The sequence below is a fragment of the Triticum aestivum genome, chromosome 5A, assembly GCF_018294505.1.
Source record: "Triticum aestivum cultivar Chinese Spring chromosome 5A, IWGSC CS RefSeq v2.1, whole genome shotgun sequence".
Taxonomy (NCBI): Eukaryota; Viridiplantae; Streptophyta; class Magnoliopsida; order Poales; family Poaceae; genus Triticum; species Triticum aestivum.
In genome coordinates, this window is record NC_057806.1 from 533,574,480 (window position 1) to 533,587,170 (window position 12,691).

Below are 12,691 nucleotides of genomic sequence, written 5' to 3' on the forward strand. Positions count from 1 at the left end.
GAAGAAATAATTTCTTAGTTAGTATGCTTAAAGTATTATCATTTTTATGTCAATATGAACTTTTGTCTTGAATCTTCCAGATCTGAATATTCATACCACAATTAAGAAGAATTACATTAAAATTATGCCAAGTAGCACTCCGCATCAAAAATTCTGTTTTTATCATTTACCTACTCGAGGACGAGCAGGAATTAAGCTTGGGGATGCTTGATACGTCTCCAATGTATCTATAATTTTTGATTGCTCCATGCTATATTATCTACTGTTTTGAACATTATTGGGCTTTATTATCCACTTTTATATTATTTTTGGGACTAACCTATTAACCAGAGGTCCAGCCCAGAATTAATGTTTTTTGCCTGTTTTAGGGTTTCGAAGAAAAGGAATATCAAACGGGGTCCAAACGTAATGAAACCTTCGGAAACATGATTTTCTCATCGAATACAACTCAGGAGACTTGGACCCTACGTCAAGACACCTAACAGGAGGCCAGGAGGTAGGGGCGCGCCTACCCCCCTAGGCGCGCCCTCCACCCTCGTGGGCCCCCTGTTGCTCCACCGACGTGCTTCCTCCTATATATACCCACATACCCCCAAACGATCAGATACGAAGCCAAAACCCTAATTCCACCGCTGCAACTTTTTGTATCCATGAGATCCCATCTTGGGGCCTGTTTCGGAGCTCCGCCGGAGGGGGCATCGATCATGGAGGGCTTCTACATCAACACCATAGCCCCTCCGATGAAGTGTGAGTAGTTTACTTCAGACCTACGGGTCCATAGTTAGTAGCTAGATGGCTTCTTCTCTCTTTTTGGATCTCAATACAATGTTCTCCCCCTCTCTTGTGGAGAACTATTCGATGTAATCTTCTTTTTGTGGTGTGTTTGTTGAGACCGATGAATTGTGGGTTTATGATCAAGTCTACCTATGAATAATATTTGAATCTTCTCTGAATTCTTTTATGTATGATTTGTTATCTTTGCAAGTCTCTTCCAATTATCAGTTTGGTTTGGCCTACTAGATTGATCTTTCTTGCAATGGGAGAAGTGCTTAGCTTTGGGTTCAATCTTGCGGTGTCCTTTCCCGGTGACAGTAAGGGCAGCAAGGCACGTATTGTATTGTTGCCATCGAGGATAACAAGATGGGGTTTTCTTCATATTGCATTAGTTTATCCCTCTACATCATGTCATCTTGCTTAAGGCGTTACTCTGTTTTTAACTTAATACTCTAGATGCATGCTGTATAGTGGTCGATGAGTGGAGTAATAGTAGTAGATGCAGGCAGGAGTCGGTCTACTTGTCTCGGACGTGATGCCTATATACATGATCATACCTAGATATTCTCATAACTATGCTCAATTATGTTAATTGCTCAACAGTAATTTCTTCACCCACCGTAGAATACTTATGCTCTCGAGAGAAGCCACTAGTGAAACCTATGGCCCCCGGGTCTATCTTCATCATATTGTTCTCCTACTACTTTGTTATTTACTTTGCCTTTATTTTACTTTGCATATTTATCATAAAAATACAAAAAAATTATCTTTATCATATCGATCAGATCTCACTCTCGTAAGTGGCCTCATAGGGATTGACAACCCCTATTTGCGTTGGTTGCGAGGATTTATTTGTTTTGTGCATGTACGAGCGACTCGCGCGTAGCCTCCTGCTAGATTGATACCTTGGTTCTAAAAAACTGAGGGAAATACTTACGCTACTTTGCTGCATCATCCCTTCCTCTGCGGGGAAAACCAACACAGTGCTAAAAGAGGTAGCAGAGGGAGACCTAAGTCAATGTAGCTCCCTAGTGGAGGAGTCAGAGGAAGATGCCCTATCTTATTCACCCATCAAGGTGCTTAATCTAACTTTCCAAGGTTATATTGGTCGCACATATCTTGCAACTGATGCTTTGCATTGCTTCTACTTTGTTGAACTGCTATTAGCTTAGTTTACACATCATGTATGTGAATATGCCCTGCCTATCCATTTTCAGTACATATTCCATCTGTCCTCATACCATATTTATCCATTCAAATGGTGTTCTTGTGTATCAGACGTTCAAAAGGAAGAGGGCGATTGCTGATCATGGAGGAGCACAAGCAAAGTATTTGGAAAAGGTAGTGGCACTAATAAATCAAATAGCCCATTAGGTGTAGTTGCAATATCACCTGACCCACAAAACACCCCAACTCTAGCAGACTCTAGCCCTACTACACTGGTCATTTCTGATGCCCCAACTCAGCAGACACCAGCTACAACAAACAGTATGATTATGCCAGTTGACATAGCACTAGCTCTACGACGCAAAACCCCCATTCCAGCAAAGAGTACACCAAATCTAGTTGTCAAATCCCTTTTCGAACCAGAGAGAGCACCAATTGCAGCAAATAGGACCCCTATTCCATTTCTTCCCAGTTTAGAAGACGAAGCTTATATTGTTGTGAGGAACTTTGTGTGCATCTTTCCTTCATGGAATGATTATACCGCAGACACAGAACAATTTCCAGTCTTCCTCCGCAACTTACGCATAAGTAATGTACTAATGTTATTCATGGTCATTACTACATATGTTTCTACTGACAGAAGACACAAGATTTCATTCTTTTAAATAGGCGAGGACCAAACTGGATTGTGAAGACGAGCAAGGGTTGGTTGTGCTTTTCAATCACTCGTTGATGAAGTATCGTTCCTACCTAAGGCAAGAGCACTTCAATGGCAAGCCTCCAAACGAAATTTCTATAAAGTCTCTGGTGCTACATTTATCCGACGGTGACTGTAATAATCTTGTTACACATTGGTCTCAGCTGCAGCATAAGGTACTATCTATGATATCACATCACAATTTGAACTACATTTCTGCATTTTCCTTAACGTCTCACTTGTACGAAAACTGTTAGCAGAAGAACATTCATTCTCAAGGGACCATAGAATCTCACAACTATACTGCACACTGCATTGCTCTTGTGAGTACCTCTTGCCCTGTATGACCATACTTACTTTCATAGTTGTTTGACTATGTAGCATCACCGCACATGTTAGCCTCGTTATCATCCATTTGGTGGACATTATAAGATCCGTATGGACTCTTACATAAATTTAGAATCAACCCAATGCTTTTGAAGAGGTATAGCTCTACAGTCCTCTTGTAAGGACTGAACATCGTCTATCACTGTACTTACATTAACAACTACTCCCTCCGTCCCATAATATAAGAACATTTTGTATAGTACACCAGTGTTCAAAACACTCTTGTATTATGGGAAGAGGGATTGGTTCATTGTGTAGCATTCTGCATCTTATCTCCCTCGCCCACCATTTACTAAAAAAGATCAGATCTATATTTACTCTTACCAAAAAGTAGAATACACAGACAATGCCAATGCAGAAGTGTAGCCCATTGCTCTTGTCAGTACATTTTGTCCTATAACGCTTGTACTTCCACGGATTGGTAGTTGATTATGTAGCATCAATCTACATCTTATCTTCATTATCCTCTATCCCTTCCAGTATTATCATATCTATAATTACTCTCTACAAATGTAGAGTATAGGCAATGCTTATGAAGAAGATTCTATGCTGAAATTCTTGAGTTATCCTTCCCTTGACATGGAGATGGGTGTTATAAAGCCGGTGTTAATTGTTAATGTAAGTCAGTCCTTCTAAAGCCTTTATCCTCAACTATTGTTTAATTTTCTCATACTCTCTATCATTTGATGCTGTTTAGTTTGTTGTTTCTACCAAAATGCATGTTCGCAAGAACCGTAAGTTCTAAGTTTTACTTGTAAAACCAAATTCCTTATTCATACCATGCACATTACTCAATACTATGTATGCTTGTTTTTGTGGATCTATAATCCAGTGTGTGGTGAAGCAGCCCACGTTTGCACCATCTCATCTCCTGTTTTATCTTACTGATGTGGCTGATGATATGAACAACATGCCATGCACATTAACCAAAATAGATACAATGATTTTCTTTGCCCTTCATCTATGCTTGTTATGTTTACATGGTAATCCAGTAGTGTGGTGAAGCTCCCCGCATTATAAACAATGCCAAATTATGCTATTGATATTTTTGAACTTACTATTTATTTTCTAATTTGAAATTTCATGGAATTGACAGCACACTTATCATCTTTGTTTATACACGTGCAAAACATATCATCTCTCTGCTTTGTTTCAGGGTGATATGTCTGATGGCATGCACAAGTCTGCTGAAGGCTGTGAGACAAAACCAACATATATTGCAGCAAAGAAGGCAAAAACGTCTTGCAGATAGCGAGACAACCCCAAAGTCTTGTCGTGATGCAGTGTTCAAGTTACTTGAGAATAGCAGTCAGACAAGCTCACAGAATTTGTTGTCTGAATCAGTTCGACTTCTTCAGTCCCAAGTTCTAGCAGAAAAGCATCCTGCAACTCAACTTCGACTTGAAGTCCCATCTCTAAGAAAGATTGCGGAGAAACCCAATGAGAACCTCATCGCTAAACAGCTACACCTGGAAGCTATGACCGACATGCTAGGTCGGTCTCACAGCCTTGCTCAGCAGCTTGTGCAGCAGTTCCCGTGCAAGGCTAACCTTTCTTGAACTGTCTTTGAAGTGGTCTCGGTTCAGTATTATTTTGTTGCGCTAGAATGGTGCCTAGTTTTTGTAACCTGCTTCTTCGTTGCGCTTTATGATCACTGGTGGCGAACTTCGATGCCCAGTGGATGTAATATAGCATAAATACTTTATTGTATAGTGTAGGTCTATTCTTAGTTACTATGATGTAATTTCTTTATTGTATAGAGTAGGTTTGTTCTTAATTCCTACTAGTTACTGCCATCATTCGCCATCTAAAAAAATCATATGTAGTCGACCGGGCCAAAACATTTGCCTGTAACGGGACTGGTTTTTAGCGGGCCACAATTGGGTCGGCCTGCATCTTTCTTGGGCCCGAATGATTGGGGCCTTCACACTTTTCGCGAGGCCCACAACTTACACCGGCCTATATTTTAGTTGGACCTTTTGACCCAGCGCTTAGTTTGGCTCAGGTAGCGTTGGGCCATCAACAGGCTGAATATTGTACTAGCCTGTTACGGCCCAGATGAAACCATGGGCCTTTAGTAGGCCGAAATGCATGTTGGGCCTCAATTTTCACTAGTCGTCGATGGGCCTTCAGCAGGCTGAATGTAGACCAGGCCTTTTTGGGCCCAGTTATATCAGGGGCAGTTACCAGGACGAAACATATCTCGGGCCTTAGTTGGCCCACTGATATCATGGGCCTTTAAGAGGCCAAAAGCTTAGTACAGACATCAACGGGCCGAATTATGCGACAGGCCTTTAACAGGCCCAAAGTCACGTTGGGCTTAACTGTTGCCGCCTTTATCATGGGCCGTTAGTGGGCCCGATGTCCCGTCAGACCATATATAGCCCATGGGCAGCACGGGCCATTCCCAGGCCGAAAGTCACACCGGGCTGAAATGGGCCCATGTCTACATCGGGCCTCTAACAGGCCGAAAGTCACTAGGCTGTAGTTAGGCCCAAATATTCGGCAAACAATTAACGGGCCAAATCTGGCTTCGGGCCGTAAATGGGCCTTTATTAAGCAGGCCGTTATTGGGCTAGCCCACTAGTACCTGAGTAAGTACTACGGGCCTTTGACTGGGCCGGCCTTTTTAACCTATATGGGCCTCTGTTGGGCCCAGCCACGTGTCGACGTATCATAGGCATGTCTCCTCCAATGGACGGGCGACATCTGGCCCACTGACGAGCTGACAGATGTTCCCTTCGGCCAATCATAATTTTACATGTGGAAATTTCCCATTGGTCTTGGCTATTAACGGGTTATCGGATCCAAAACTGGACCTGATAGCTTAACGATGTTCTGTTACGGTGGATGCCACGTGTTGGTCACCCTTGACGAAAGCACTTCTGTGACGCACGATTTATTGTCATGGAAGTGGACACTTCCGTCATGCTAATTTTGGTAATGTCATGGAACACTTCTACGACAGCATAGGTATGACTATCTTGATTCTCTCATAAAATCGTCATGGATGTACATGCATGACAAAAAACGTGACCTACTGTGACAAACACGTATCATCATGGAAGTGTATTTTTTTTGTAGTGTAAGTTCATGATAAATTAAAGTTCAATTAACCAAATTACTTAAGAACTCCCACTTAGACAGACATCCCTCTAATCATCTAAGTGATCACGTGATCCATATCAACTAAACCATGTCCGATCATCACGAGAGATGCAGTAGTTTTCAATGGTGAACATCACTATGTAGATCATATCTACTATATGATTCACGCTCGACCTTTCGGTCTCAGTGTTTCGAGGCCATATCTGCATATGCTAGGCTCGTCAAGTTTAACCCGAGTATTCTGCGTGTGCAAAACTAGCTTGTGATACGTCCATTTTGCATCATGCTTTTATATCGATATTTATTGCATTATGGGCTGTTATTACACATTATGTCACAATACTTATGCCTATTCTCTCTTATTTTACAAGGTTTCTATAAAGAGGGATAATGCCGGCAGCTGGGATTCTGGGCTGGAAAAGGAGCAAATATTAGAGACCTATTCTACATAGCTCCAAAAGTCCTGAAACTTCACGGAAGACATTTTCCAAATATATAAAAAATACTGAGAGCAAGAACTTCACCAGGGGGCCACACCCTGCCCACGAGGGTGGGGGGCGCGCCCTACCTCCCTGGGCGCGCCCCCTACCTCGTGGGCCTCCCTGTGGCCCTCCAGTGGCCATCTTCTACTATATGAAGTCTTTCGATGGGAAAAAAATAACAAGCAATCTTCTCGGATGAAACTCCGCCGCCACGAGGCGGAACCTTGGCGGAACCAATCTAGGGCTCTGGTGGAGCTGTTCTGCCGGGGAAATTTCCCTCCCAGAGGGGAAATCATCGCCATCGTCATCACCAACGCTCCTCTAATCGGAAGAGGGCAATCTCCATCAACATCTTCATCAGCACCATCTCCTCTCAAAACTCTAGTTCATCTCTTGTATCCAATTCTTGTCTCCAAGTCCGGGATTGGTGCTAGTAGGTTGCTAGTAGTGTTAATTACTCGTCGTAGTTGATGCTTGTTGGTTTAATTGGTGGAAGATCATATGTTCAGATACTATATGCATATTAATACCCCTCTGATTATGAACATGTTTATGCTTTGTGAGTAGTTATGTTTATTCCTGAGGACATGGGAGAAGTCTTGCTATTAGTAGTCATGTGAATTTGGTATTCGTTCGATATTTTGATGAGATGTATGTTGTCTCTCCTCTAGTGGTGTTATGTGAACGTCGACTACATGACATTTCACCATTATTTGGGCCTAGAGGAAGGCACTGGGAAGTAATAAGTAGATGATGGGTTGCTAGAGTGACAGAAGCTTAAACCCTAGTTTATGTGTTGCTTCATAAGGGGCTGATTTGGATCCATATGTTTCATGCTATGGTTAGGTTTACCTTAATACTTTTTTTGTAGTTGCGGATGCTTGCAATAGAGGTTAATCATAAGTGGGATGCGTGTCCAAGTAAGGGCAGTACCCAAGCACCGGTCCACCCACATACCAAATTATCAAAGTACCGAACGCGAATCATATGAGTGTGATGAAAACTAGCTTGACGATATTCCCATGTGTCCCCGGGAGTGCTTTTCTCTATATAAGAGTTTGTCCAGGTTTGTCCTTTGCTACAAAAAGGATTGGGCCACCTTGCTGCACTTTATTTACTTTTGTTACTTGTTGCTCGTTACAAACTATCCTATCACAAAAACTATTTGTTACCACTTATTTCAGTACTTGCAGAGAATGCCTTGCCGGAAACCGCTTATAATTTCCTTCTTCTCCTCTTTGGGTTCGACACTCTTACTTATCGAAAGGACTACGATAGATCCCCTATACTTGTGGGTCATCAAGACTCTTTTCTGGCGCCGTTGCCGGGGAGTGAAGCACCTTTGGTAGGTGGAATTTGGTAAGGAAAAATTTATATAGTGTGCTGAAATTTACTGTCACTTGTTACTATGGAAAGTAATCTTCTGAGGGGCTTGTTTGGGGTATCTTCACCCCGACCAGTAGAGCAAAGAGTTGCTCCTCAACCTACTGAACCTACTGAAAATGAAAATGTCTACTTTGAAATTCCTTCGGGTATGATAGAGAAACTGCTAGCTAATCCTTTTTTAGGAGATGGAACAAAACATCCTGATGAGCATCTAATATATGTGGATAAAGTTTGTGGATTATTTAAGCTTGCAGGTGTACCCGGAGATGTTGTTAAGAAGAAGGTCTTCCCTTTATGTTTGAAGGAGACACATCGACATGCTATAGGCTATGTGATGATATGGGGTCTTGGAATTACAAACGATTGAAATTGGAATTTCATCAGAAGTTTTATCCTATGCATCTTGTTCATCGTGATCGCAATTATATATATAATTTTTGGCCTTATGAAGGAGAAAGCATCGCTCAGGCTTGGGGGAGGCTTAAATCAATGTTATATTCATGCCCCAACCATGAGCTCTCAAGAGAAATGATTATTCAAAAATTTTATGCTCGGCTTTCTGATAGCAATCGCACCATGCTTGATACTTCTTGTGCTGGCTCTTTTATGATGAAGACTATTGAATTCAAATGGGATTTATTGGAAAGAATTAAACGCAACTCTGAAGATTGGGACCTCGACAAAGGTAAGGAGTCAGGTATGACACCTAGTTTTGATTGTGTTAAATATTTTACGGATACCGATGTTTGCCGTAAATTTAGCGATAAATATGGACTTGACTCTCAGATAGTAGCTTCTTTCTGTGAATCTTTTGCTACTTATGTTGATCTCCCCAAGGAGAAGTGGTTTAAATATCATCCTCCCATAGAAGTAAAAGTAGTTGTACCTATTAAAGTTGAAGAAAAGATTGTCACTTATAATGATCCTATTATTTCTACTGCATATGTTGAGAAACCACCCTTCCCTGTTAAGATAAAGGATCATGCTAAAGCTTCAACTGTGGTTCGTAAAAGCAATATTAAAACTTACACACCTCATGAGCAAATTAAAGTTGAACCTAATATTACTATTGTTAAAGATCTCTTGACTGATAATATTGATGGGCGTGTTATTTATTTCTGTGATGAAACTACTAGAATTGCTAAACCTTGTGCTAAAGGGAAACCTAGACCTGTGGTAGGCATGCCTGTTATTTCTGTTAAAATAGGAGATCATTGTTATCATGGCTTATGTGATATGGGTGCCAGTGCTAGTGCAATACCTATTAGCCTATATAGAGAAATTATGCATGATATTGCACCTGTTGAGTTAGAAGATATTGATGTCACAATTAAACTTGCCAATAGAGATACTATTTCACCAATGGGAATTGTTAGAGATGTTCAAGTCTTGTGTGGGAAAACTAAATATCCTGCTGATTTTCTTGTTCTTGGTTCCCCACAAGATAGCTTTTGTCCCATTATATTTGGTAGACCCTTCCTGAACACTGTTAATGCTACCATAGATTGCAAAAGGGATGTTGTTACTATCGGTTTAGATGATATGACTCATGAATTTAATTTTTCTAAATTTAGTAGACAACACCGTGAAGAAGAATTACCTAGTAAGGATGAAATTATTGGTTTTGCCTCTATTTTCGTACCTCCTAGTGATCCTTTAGAACAATATTTGCTAGACCATGAAAATGATATGTTTATGAATGAAAGAGGGAAATAGATGAAGTATTCTTTAAACAGGAACCTATTCTGAAAAACAATTTGCCTGTTGAAATCCTACGGGATCCTCCTCCACCCAAGGGTGATCCCGTGTTTGAGCTTAAACCATTACCTGATACTCTTAAATATGTGTATCTTGATGAGAAAAAGATATATCCTGTTATTATTAGTGCTAACCTTTCAGAGCATGAGAAGGGGAGATTATTGAAAACTCTGAAGAAGCACCGTGCTGCTATTGGGTATACTCTTGATGATCTTAAGGGCATCAGTCCCACTCTATGTCAACATAAAATTAATTTGGAAGAAGATGCTAAATGAGTTCGTGATCATCAACGACGGCTGAATCCTAAAATGAAAGAAGTGGTAAGAAAGGAAATACTAAAGCTCCTTGAGGCAGGTATAATTTATCCCGTTGCCGATAGTCAGTGGGTAAGCCCTGTCCATTGTGTCCCTAAGAAGGGAGGTATTACTGTCGTTCCTAATGATAAAGATGAATTGATTCCTTAAAGAATTATTACAGGTTATAGGATGGTAATTGATTTCCGCAAATTAAATAAGGCAACTAAAAAGGATCATTATCCCTTACCTTTTATCGATCAAATGCTAGAAAGATTATCCAAACATACACATTTTTGCTTTCTAGATGGTTATTGTGGTTTCTCTCAAATACCTGTGTCAGCCAAAGATCAATCAAAGACTACTTTTACTTGCCCTTTTTGTACTTTTGCTTATAGAGTATGCCTTTTGGTCTATGTAATGCACTTGCTACCTTTCAAAGATGCATGATGGCTATATTCTCTAACTTTTGTGAAAAGATTTGTGAGGTTTTCATGGACGATTTTTCCGTCTATGGATCTTCTTTTGATGATTGCTTGAGCAACCTTTATCGAGTTTTGCAGAGATGTGAAGAAACTAATCTTGTCTTGAATTGGGAAAAGTTCCACTTTATGGTTAATGAAGGTATTGTCTTGGGGCATAAATTTTCTGAAAGAGGTATTGAAGTTGATAAAGCCAAAGTTGATGCTATTGAGAAGATGCCATGTCCCAAGGACATCAAAGGTATAAGAAGTTTCCTTGGTCATGCCGGATTTTATAGGAGGTTCATTAAGGACTTCTCAAAAATTTATCGGCCTCTGACTAATTTATTACAAAAAGATATACCATTTGTTTTTTATGATGATTGTGTAGAAGCATTTGAAATACTAAAGAAAGCATTGATCTCTGCACCTATTATTCAACCACCTGATTGGAATTTACCCTTTGAAATTATGTGTGATGCTAGTTATTATGTTGTAGGTGTTGTTCTAGGACAAAGAGTTGATAAGAAATTAAATGCTATTCAATATGCTAGTAAAACCCTAGACAATGCTCAAAGAAATTATGCTACCACTGAAAAAGAATTCTTAGCGGATGTATTTGCTTGTGATAAGTTCAGACCTTATATTGTTGATTCTAAAGTAACTATTCACACTGATCATGCTGCTATTAAATATCTTATGGAAAATAAAGATGCTAAACCTAGACTTATTAGATGGGTTCTCTTGCTACAAGAATTTGATTTGCATATTGTTGATAAAAGGGAGCTGAGAACCCCGTTGCAGACAACTTGTCTAGGTTAGAAAATGTGCTTGATGACCCACTTCCTATTGATGATAGCTTTCCTGATGAGCAATTAAATGTCATAAATGCTTCTCATACTGCTCCATGGTATGCTGATTATGCTAATTACATTGTTGCTAAGTTTATACCACCTAGTTTCACATACCAGGAAAAGAAAAAGTTCTTCTATGATTTGAGGCATTACTTTTGGGATGACCCACATCTTTCTAAAGAAGGAGTAGATGGTATTATTAGACGTTGTGTACCTGAGCATGAACATGAACATATCCTACGCAAGTGTCACTCTGAAGCTTATGGAGGACACCATGCTAGAGATAGAACTGCACATAAGGTATTGCAATCAGGTTTTTATTGGCCTACTCTCTTCAAGGATGCCTGTAAGTTTGTCTTATCTTGTGATGAATGTCAAAGAATTGGTACTATTAGTAGACATCAAGAAATACCTATGAATTATTCACTTGTCATTGAACCATTTGATGTTTGGGGCTTTGACTATATGGGACCTTTTCCTTCCTCTAATGGATATACACATATTCTAGTTGTTGTTGATTACGTTACTAAGTGGGTAGAAGCTATTCCAACTAGTAGTGCTGATCATAACACTTCTATTAAAATGCTTAAACAAGTTAATTTTCCAAGATCTGGAGTCCCTAGATATTTAATGACTAATGGTGGTTCACATTTTATTCATGGTACTTTTCGTAAAATGCTTGCTAAATATGATGTTAATCATAGAATAGCATCTCCTTATCATCCTCGGTCTAGTGGTCAAGTAGAATTGAGTAATATAGAACTCAAACTAATTTTGCAAAAGACTGTTAATAGATCTAGAAAGAATTGGTCCAAGAAACTTGATGATGCATTATGGGCCTATAGAACTGCATATAAAAATCCTATGGGTATGTCTCCGTATAAAATGGTTTATGGAAAAGCATGTCGCTTACCTCTCAAACTAGAACACAAGGCATATTGGGCCATTAAAGAACTCAATTATGATTTTAAACTTGCCGGTGAAAAGAGGCTATTTGATATTAGCTCACTTGATGAATGGAGAACCCAAGCCTATGAAAATGCCAAGTTGTTTAAAGAAAAAGTTAAAAGATGGCATGATAAAAGGATACAAAAGCGTGAGTTTAATGTAGGTGATTATGTATTGCTATACAACTCCCGTTTAAGATTTTTTGCAGGAAAACTTCTCTCAAAATGGGAAGGTCCTTAAGTTATCAAAGAGGTCTACCGTTCCGGTGCCATAAAAATCAACTACTCTGAAGGCACAAATCCGAAGGTGGTGAACGGTCAAAGAATCAAACATTATATCTCAGGTAATCCCATAAATGTTGAAACCAATGTCATTG